Raw genomic sequence first — 10,419 nt, 5'->3', positions numbered from 1 at the left:
CTAAACATATGACATTTTGTGCTTAATCAGCTCATGAACCAAAAAACCCTGAGCCAAATCTTGCACCCAGATAGGCCACATTGCAGCTGAGTTAATGGAAGCTTTGCTCAGATATCAAGTGCAGGACACGGCTCATTGGTGGTATGTAGTGGTGGGGCAGAGCAAAGCCTGGATTCTGATCTCAGGTGCCGCTGGAAGTCAGTAATGTTACTCTGAATTTACAGCAGCATCGTTGAGAACAGTGCCTGCGTTAGTCCAGATCTAGGGCTTTTGTTTTGGGGGGGGTTGTTAATTTCATTTGGGGGGGGGTATTTTTAGCAATTTTTGAGTTTTATGGAGGTGTCCAAAAATTGGGTTTTTGGGGGGCTTTCTCTTTGCATACTCTAATGAATAATGTATATTATCTTTGCTGTGTGTATGTTGAATGTACATTATTCATGACAGGCGTATATACTGTAATGTTCCCTAGTGCACTTTGCCGTCGTACTGTTCAAACAGCGTTGCATTAATGCACACTAGGGAACGTTTAGTGCACCGCCTTTAGGTGTCCGGACCAAGTGATGTGCAACACATTAGTGCGTGTTAGAAATCACACCCCCATAGTCCACATTACAGCTGAGTGCAGACTAGCCCTTAGCTACAAGTATTATTGGATAAACACCAATTTCCATTATTTTTTTGTAGCGGGGATGTTCTAAAAGCTCAAATCAGAAGCCCTATGCACAGCTCGCTCTTGTCATGTACCTTTTAACACCAGCTGGGGAAGGCTGATGTGAAGGAGGGTTTTGTAAAGACAAATCAAGGACAGATTGTCTGTAAAGTCACTGATCATAAAATAACACAGCAGCTCTGACTACAGATGTTTAATTCCCGATGGAAGGTGGCAGGAAGAGTGCGGGGAACCCACAGGAATACCCTCTGCCAGAGGGGCTGGCGGTCCCCAGATTGAATCCATATCGTAGAGACAGATTCCTCGCAGTTGTAATACAATACAGAAAACCTGGCAGCTGGCGAAGGTTCCCCTAACACCAGGCCCCATGTTACAGGCCCAGAAGTTCAGCACTGCTTTAGCGGATTCAGAACGTGGTGAAAAACAAAGGGGTTGTATCTGTTCGTATTGATTCAGCTCGTGCTACTAAATGCCACTCAATTGGCTGGGAGCCCCCACCCGGCCGTAGGCTCCTGCCTGCAATCGTTAGAGCAGGCCTGGGCAGCCCTTGATGGAACAGGAAGGCCAGTTCTAACACTGGGCGAAGGGAATTCGTTTGTGACTGAGTCTGTAATTGATTAACTCCTTCATCTCCATACACAGATTTCCATAGGTATCTTCTGGCCTCTGGGTATTTTGCCGTACAGTATATGTATGCAGCTCCCCTTGATTTCACTGCAGGTGTGGGGCAGAATATGGCCACACACATTGAGGGCCAGATTTTCAGAAGAGCTCAGCACCTCACAGCTCCTATTGAGAACAATGAGGACTTCTACCCCTAGCCCACGTGAGAGCAGGGGCAGCTGCTGGGGGCCGATCTCCTTTGGGTACCTGGCCACTTGCTTTTCATTGTTTCTTGCTTCCCTCTCCCAGCCACAGACTTGACCCTTTGGTTCGGGTCAGTTGTTTGGACAGTATGTTTCTAGCAAAGCTCTGAGCCCTGGGTCACCAGGCAGAATGTTCTCAGTAGGACTGGGTGAGCTCTTGCCACTCTATCGAATAAACAGCCTCGCTGCTACAGCAGGGTGGGCACAGTTTGCACTTAACAGCTCCTGCTGGAGAAATTCAGTGGAAACAGGTGTGGGGCAAGTACTCCAAGTACTGGAAAAGTTTGGGGAGATCCTAGCCTGGGAGGAACATGGGTTGCCAGGGTAACTAATAACCCTTAGCTCTTACCTTCTGCAAAGTCCTTGCAAACTGTAACTCATTCATCAGCTCCTTTCATTAAACCTGGGAAACCAGCATTCAGAAGCAGTGAGCTGACGAAGTGAACTGATGATGGATCCAGCTCCCTGTGGCAGCATGAGTGAGCACGCAGGGAATTAGTCAGCAAGATAATTAGAACCCGATGGACCATTGTTTTCCTTCAGCAGAACAGAGGAGAAGCCGGACTGTGAGACCCATGCAGATCTCAGCCTGCTTCTCTTGCAGGACTCTAACACCGGGGAGGCAGGAAAGTAAAGGAAGGATGGTAGAAACGTAAATCAGCATTGAAAGGGGGCTGCATTTTGCTGTGAGTCCAGGGCGATCTGGAGCGACTCCAGTGCATTCCAGGGAGTTATTCCAGATTTGGCTCGCACTATTTACAAAGGGGCTAGCAATCACCCTTTCGATTACATTGCTCGTCCGCTCCAGGAGCGACACCTCTGCACGAAAAGTGAGCCGCTGCGTTGTTCTCCCTTCAGAGCTCGGGCTGTCGAACATTCCATGCTCCTTGGAGCCCTCCAAAGTGGGTCATGCATGTGAGACCCATTAAAGATCTGACTCGAATGGTTTTCCACAACATGTGCTTCAGGTTCTTTAAATAACACCCATCTCAGGAGGAAATGGTTCCATGACGCTGGTTCGCCCAGGGCTCTCACTTCACAGTTGGATTTACAGAGAACGAGCAGATCCCACGAGGCTGATGACTTGTTAAATTCCATGCCACTTGCTGCTGACTAGAGCGTCTCTCGAAGCAGAGTGGTGGTGGAATAAGGTTCCAGCAGAGGCACATGTGTTTCAACAACACAGCATGGGGGCATTCTAGGTGCTGAAGAAATAGCAAGCGAGCCAATTAGCCGCCACTGGTTGCTTTCCTCTGGTGCTTCTCCAGGGATGTGCTGCTTGGAGGGAGTTGTGCTCCACGGTCAGCCAGACTAGGAATGCAATAAAGATCCGTGACTGAGCTGACAAGGTGCTTCTGCATGGGCGTTTCTCCCGGGGGTGGGCGGGTGGTGGCTTTAATAGGTTGAAAATCCACGGAGCTGGGTGCGGGAGCGCCCTCCTCCACACCTCATCCATGTGTCTTTTAATCTGATGCTGAAAAAACCTGCCTCCTGGCATTTTACTGTCATTTCCTTTAACCTCTGGCTTATTATCTGGCACCCACCCTTAGGTCTGAATGAGGGGAAACCCATCAATTAAGCACCCCTGTGGCCAGGAGGAGCCTGAGAGTCACTCTTTGGATGCTTGAATGCATGGTAATAAATTCATGAGCATGAGAGGGAAAGAAGTGACCTGGTTGTAATGGGGGCTGTACCAGTGGGCGACAAGTGGCCCAGAACCGCTGCAGTAAGCAAGTCGGTCCAGAGCACAACCCAGACAGTAACTGCTTGGGCCTCTCTGCTTTTTGAAGCCCTATAGTCACAATCTTCACTGCCCAGTAGAATCCCAATTCGCTAAAATATCCTGCCACGCTCTAGTCCTGCCCAACAGGCGGGGCTCGGGGGAGCCGCCTATGTTCTCAGCTCCCCTCCAGTCATGCTACCCCCTACGGGGCTTACACGGCTGTGCCCCAAAATACCACCACTGCAGCGCTTGCTTTCTCCAACTGCTCTGGGGGGCTTTGTTTGAGACTTCCTGGGACTTGGCGGACGTGGCTTTGGCCCAGAACCTCCTGGAAGGAGTGAAAGCAGGAGTCTCTGCCCAGGATAGTCACGGCTCAGTTTACTAACAGACTCCTCTCTTAGAGCAAAATTCAGCCTGGGGGCAGATGCTGCTTTTGCATCATGTATATCATTGCTCTGTCATACAGGCTCTGGTCTTGCACGCACCCATGCACGTGTTTGACTTTAAGCTCCCAAGTAGCCCCAGTGATAGCACATTCAGAGCGAAGCATGTGCAGGAGTGGTTGGTGGGTCAAGACATAATTAATTCCACTGTTACTTTATGGTGAGTCCCTGGTGATAAAAGTCACTTCCTGGACCGTCATTCTCAACCGTTCTGTCATTTGTTTTAGCAGCAATTGCACACGCCACTTGCAAGGCCCATAGCCTCATTCCTGCACAAATCACCTGAACACCCCTTTCATACACCCCCTGCTACACGTCAGACAGAGGGTACTTGAGAGGGGCCCAACCAAGCCTGCAGCTCACCATCCTGCAGCTTAGAGGGTGCCCAGAATCCAAGCGCTGGCTTGGGATTGTGCAAACCGTCCTAGATTTGGGGTCGTAAGAGGCCAAACCAAAACCCCTATGCTGAAAAAACCTCCTAAATTTAGGGGAGGGATCTAAATTTTGCAGCTTGAGCTCATCCTGAGTGAAAAGAAAGCTGCCTCCATTTCGCTCAGGCCGAGCGCTCCCAGTGCGAACCGAGCGCCCCTACAAGCGCTGAAGTGTGTTTCACAGTCTTTGGAGACACCTGTGGGTGACTGTCCTGGCCCTGAAAAACGAGAGCATTGTTATTTATACCCACACTATGGAATCCCCTCAGAACCCAGTTTCCGTGCTGCTTTGCTATTGGTTTCACGAGGAACGTTCTGATTTAATTTTTAAGCAGAATGGTCAGCGCCAAGTTCTTCCAGTCCTCACACACACACTCAGAGCTTATTGAAGCCACATGTAACCCACAGCAGCACTCAGCCTTCGGGTGACTACCGTGTAAAGCCCGTCTGCTTAGCCTAGAGCAGGCTAAAAGACACAGCCCAGGCCCAGATGCTGGCGGACACTCCTGTTAGGCACTTACACGGGGGTGATTAGACACAGGCTCTCTATACTGCCCTAGGAGACTGGGGTTAGACTCTTTCAGTGGACAGTGTCACCCGTTAAGGCACTTGCCTGCAAGATGGCTGCCAGCTGCACCCTGGAAATAAATGTTTACAAGCTCTTTTGACCCCAAATTGCTTCTGCCCTTGGGGAATAGGCCTGATTCTGAGGCCGAGAAAAAGAGGGCAGTTTTCCTTGCTGGTAATGGTTAAAAAAGCACCATTTTTTTCTCTGACATTAAATTTCCTGCCCAGAAATTCCTAGGTCCCCTTCCCCCAGCCTGGGGGTGGCAGGAAACTGCCACCACAGCTCCAGCATGCCCCTGCTGCATGTCTTTTGGCCAGCAGAACCATGCAGTTGCTGATGCTGGCAGCCTATTCCCAAACCCCCTCACGCCATGGGCTCTGGGCGAGAGGGCTCTCATACGCAGCGATTCCTGGGGCAGCTCGCTTGTCCCCGCCTCTCCCCTCCAACCCATTGCAAAGCCCTGGCTTTAGGCACCAGCGACCTATCAACCTTCTGCCTATTTCAGCAGCTGCTGGGAGGCCCATCTTCCTGGCTTGCTTCCAAGCATGGATGTCTGTTCCCAACTTCTTCTGTGGAAGATTTTTGTGCTGGGGGAGAGAGGTGGGATCTTCCCTCCCTCCTTATTGGTCACATTCTCCTTCCCATATACATTCATTCTCGCAGAGCCAGGCAGATGGCTTTTGCCTGCCCCCCAGCTGGAAGAAGAATATCGGAGCAGCGATTGCACCTCCTGTATCAGCACCTCAAACCACGAACGGTCGCCCTTTATTGCTCCCCCTTTCCCTGCATCCATAGGGGCTGGACCATGCTTGAAGTGGTTTCCATCATAGGCAGGGTTTACAGTTTCATTCAATGGCTCTCAGCACCCCTACTATAAAAATTGTACCAGCATCCTTTCCCACCATCTCTCCGCATTGTCTGGCAAAGAGAGGGGGGCAAAATTACCCTGGATACCACTGCTGCCCTCCTTACGTGCGTAAAACTCCCACTCGCTCTAGTGTTTCCAGAGTCAGGCCTGCAGGCTTTGGGCCAGAAGTAGCCTATTCCTAAATCCAACGTCAAAAGCCAGGCTGGTTAGGTGGAGAAACCATCCTCTCCAATCCCCCAGGGCATTGGCTTTCCGGCTGCTTTGCTGTGGCAGGAGCTGACCCTGGACTTCAGGGGGACGAGGAGGGTGAGAACTGTGAGCACAAGCCGGCCCCAGGTAGTAGTGCTAGTGAGACCATGCACGTTCAGCAGCTGAGTAACCAGCGAACAGCCGCTCACTCACGCTTTGATCAAATGAAGAGGAAGGCATGGAAATCCTGGGCCAGATTTTGAAAGGTGCAATTTGAATCGGCTTGGCCTGTGCACTCCCACCCTGCTTGTGCGTGTGTGCAGGCTGGGGCTTGCACACACAACTCCCCCACTGCCACATCCACGTGCCAGGGTGTGAGTTAAGCAAGGCAACTCTGCAGGTGTGAAGGTCTGGTGCACACAAACACCTTTCAAAACCAACCCTCTCACCTGAAGGTGGAATGTCAGATGTGTATTGATTGACACATGCAACATGCCCCCTGCAGGTACCCAGGCAACTCATACTGGAGTCAGCCAGAGGCGCTTGTACAGTTCTGATGGCACAAGTTATCACCCAGTAAGTTTTTTTCACTGGGCCAATCCTGCAGACTACCCGGGTAAGCTTGGCTAGGACTGCTGGATTTGACCCTGTCATTACAGGTGCTCACTCAACGTGTTGCTCCTTCCAAAGAAGATGCAATCAATCCATTGCTAGGAGGCAGTGAACACAGGTGCATCAGCCTTCTTCGTTAGCAACCAGCTAATTAAGATGATAACCCCATGCTTAATAAATGAGTGCTCTCTAGTTTCTCTCACCTTTTGGGAGGGGGAGGGGGCAGTGGGAGACAGAGGATTGAATTTCCCATTTGGCAAATACAACCAAATTTCGATCTATTGAAACATGATTTTCCGCACAACTGCAACCACCTGCAAGGAAACAAAAAAATACAAGCAGAGAATTCGTTTGTTTAAAAAATATCTTCAATAAAAAGGACCAACGTTCCTAAATTTTTTCTTTCTTTTTTGGGGGAGATGGGGGGATAAATATTAAAACTGTGGGCTGTTTTTGGTCAAACATACAGACAGTCAAGACTAATCAGCATCCTTTTACACTGGGACACAGAGTTTCCAAATGATCTGAAGATACAAAAGCCAGGGGTGGGTGTGGGTGTGTTCTGCACAGCTGGCTGTGATGTGGTGTCTGGTTTGTTTCCTACCGAAGGGCAAGGGCCATCGGCACACTATTCTAAATATGGGCGCCACAGCCGGCTGCTCAAATAAACCATTCCTCATGCGTTAAAAATATAGATCTACTCTCCACCAAAGGCATTTCCCATCCCAAGCAAACCGCCCCCTGGACAAAGATCGCTGTTGTACGCGCAACACTGAGCTGTTCCTCTCTGGAAGGAAATCTTTATTTACAAAGAGACGCTAATGTGCAGTACAGGCCCAGGCCTGGGGCCATCATACTGGAGCCTAAGGGATGCCTGCAAGTTTCCTTACAAATCCACGGGGAGGCGGAGGGGAGCATCCAAACAGGTGGGTTGGTTTGTTTGTTCTGTCTGGTGTTTAATCCAGAGCCGAGATTCCCCAGGGCAGGGCAGGGATTGGATTTCACTGCAGTGACCTCTGATTTGCAGCATGGATCAAGTCGCCAGGCTCCTGGCATGTAGCTGCAAGAGCCCATTCAGAGGCAGTACGGTGCAGCCCCAGGAATTGCCATGGGTTTGGAAGTGGCCCTGGTAAGCAGAGTGGAGACCGGGGCGGGTTGCCTGGCTACCACACCCACAAGACCCCACGTCTCATTCTTGAAAACTGGCTCTGCTCCAAGCCCAGGAACTGCACAAGGCAGGTAGAGAAATATCTCCCCCTGAGCCGGCGCAGGTGGGACTGCAGACTAACCCCTTCCCTAAGTGAGCAGGTTGGTAGGCCTCAGATCTCAGTTTGACTCTGGATCTGGGGGCAAACAGCAGCGACAACATGGAGCCTCATACTTCGGGGACTTGGCCGCCTCGCAGCTCCACCATGCACGCTTGCAGTGGTTCCCAAGAGAAAGGCCCCACACAGCAGCTGATGCTGGGGGGCGGGGCGGAGCAAGGTGCACGGACAAAGCTACCTGGAGGGTGCTCACACTGGGGCAGTCTCACTAAGCATTGACCCCAGCCAGTGCTTTCATGAGCACTGAAATAAATCAAGTTTCATGAGAAACCAACCACGTGAGGCCAGCAGCGAAGGGCCCCTGGGTTGGGGGATGGGTGTATCAGAGACGAGGGCACCTAGAGCGAGGAATGGAAGTTGGCACAGAGTCCGCTACGAGCAGGCATCTGTTGCGGGGCATTTTCTGCGTTTGCCCAGCCCGCTGCTCCTTTCCATTGTATAAAAAGACTCTCCTGCTGCTTGTTGCCCTTGGAAATATCTGGCCCTGACCAGTGGAGGGCTGGGGTGATGCTGGAACGGGGGGCTGCAGCCTGATCCCCCAAGTGATGTTTCCATCTGTGTCTTCCATGATCACGCTATGGGGCCAGAGCTGAGAGGGCACCCAAGCTGTTTCAGGCTGGGTCTCCAAGGCACAGCCGTCTCTTTCTCTCCTGTTTACCCATTGTTCACCCTTGTCGCCCGAGCACAGTACCGCGTGCCCTGGAGACAGCCTGGAACTCTAGGGCCAGCCTTGAAGGAGCGTATGGAGGAGACGGTTATCTGCATGGCCCTAGGAGCCCCTATGCATGAGCCGGGCTGGCAGCCGGCTGACACCCCTTCCACCCTCAGCTGCCCCCAGACAGGCTCTTTTGGGCACAGGGACACAAAGCTGTTCTCTGGCCCCAAACAGCCACAGCCTCTGCTGGCAAGGTCAGGGCATGTGCCCCACACCCGGCTTGTCCGGTGTCCCAAGGGAGCAGATGGAGCCGCCTGTGCGTCTCACGTCTACACACTGCTGCATTTCTCTTCTCCTTCCCCCTCGCCCGCCTCAGGCCCTGTGAGCCAGGAAGCAGAGGGGCCACGCAGAGCCAGGATGGGGGAAGGAGAAGGGAGGGAGAAGAGATCCAAGCCCAAAGAAGAAGCCAGTTGAATCTAGTTCCATTAGGCTGTGCTGGCTTCTTGGGGGCTAGGACATCTCAGCTCCCTCCTGTCCATTTCTCATCTCCTTTTCCCCAGGGGTGAAAGTAACTTAAAGGACTTACTGGTACGCTGGAGTCCCGAGTGGGGCGTGGCCTCAACCGGAAGAGGCGGGGCCTTTAAATCACCCCCAGAGCTACTAGCTGCAGAGGCGGCTGGGAGCCCCGGGTTGATTTAAAGGGCCCGGGGCTCTGGCTGCCGCTACCGCAGTGGAGCTCCGGACCCTTTAAATCGCTGACGGAGCCCTACCCCTCCTATCCCGGGGCTCCGGCAGCAGGGCTCGAGCGGCGCTTTAAGGGGGCGGGGTTCCCCGCAGCGGCAGGAGCCCCGGGCCCTTGAAATCACCGCCCGAGCCCGGCTCTTGCCAGTATGCCGTACCGGCCCACTTTCACCTCTGCTTTCCCCCACTCTCCCTCCGCAGTGCACCATTCTTCTCCTGTAGCTTGAGCCCAGGCCCCCGGGGGATTAGAGGAAAAGGGGTGGGGCTTCCCCACATCATTTTCTGTATCCCCAATAGAGCCGCTCGGCCCCTGGAATTCCAGTGCCCTGGGAAAATACAAAAATTTTAAAAAAAGTTTGTTCTGAATGGGAACAAAAATTCAACCATTTAAAATTTCCGGAAAACTTCGAACCTTGGACATTTCGTTCTGCAAAGACTGAGCCGACATTCCGCCGGGCCGTTTCCCCAGGCTCCCAAGCGACCCCGAGGGCTGGCGAGCACGGGTTTCCATTGGGGGCTGAAAACCAGGCGCCCCCACTGGTTGGGAAACCAGCGTGTTGGGTAGCGACCCCAGGAGGCGGCTTGGCAGGCCAGGCCTGGAGGCAGCCCCAGGAACAAGTCATAAATACTACTAGGTTGGGGGGAGGACAGGGGCGAGGGAGACAGGGACGGGCACAGAGCTCCTGCTGCCTCTCAGGACATTACAGCTCAAACCTCGCAGGTTCCTGCCGGCTGATTCAGGTGCTAATATCGAATGGTTGTAAACAGAGGGCAGGGTCCTGGGCCTGGCCCTAGTCACGGGTCGAACCCTCGGGCCATTTAACAGGCAGAGCAATGTAAACCTGACCCTTGGCCGTGTTTACACAGACACGCGAGCTTTGTGAAATCCACCCCCCCCGCCCCGTCAAGCCAACAAAAAGCATTTAAAATAAAAACGGCAAAAAGACGGCCGGGAGACTCCGAGAGACAGGACCCGGCCGTGACCCCGGGCGCGGCCGGGAGGGGATAAAGTGACCTCTTCAAAAGGGGAGAGGGAGCAGAGTTCAGCCACTTGGAGCTCCCCTTCCCCCCAACAATCCCCCACTCCCCCCGCTTGCTCCCGACGGGAATTCAGTAGTAAGAGTGAGGCCTGAGTTTGACGATCGAACGGCAGCGCCAGCCCGGTCTGATTCAGCAGCGCCCACAGGTGGCACCGGCGGTGGTGGGGGAGCAGCAGGGGGGATGTGGTGCGGGGTTCAGGGGTGACAGTGTTTTCCAGTGGCCGGGGAACCTGGCTGATGTTCATTGCTAAAGCTAAAAAGTGGAGGTGGATGGTGAGGGGGCATGTG

Source organism: Chrysemys picta, chromosome 13 (genome assembly GCF_011386835.1).
Source record: "Chrysemys picta bellii isolate R12L10 chromosome 13, ASM1138683v2, whole genome shotgun sequence".
Lineage (NCBI taxonomy): Eukaryota > Metazoa > Chordata > Testudines > Emydidae > Chrysemys > Chrysemys picta.
Note: the sequence above shows the minus strand (reverse complement) of the source record.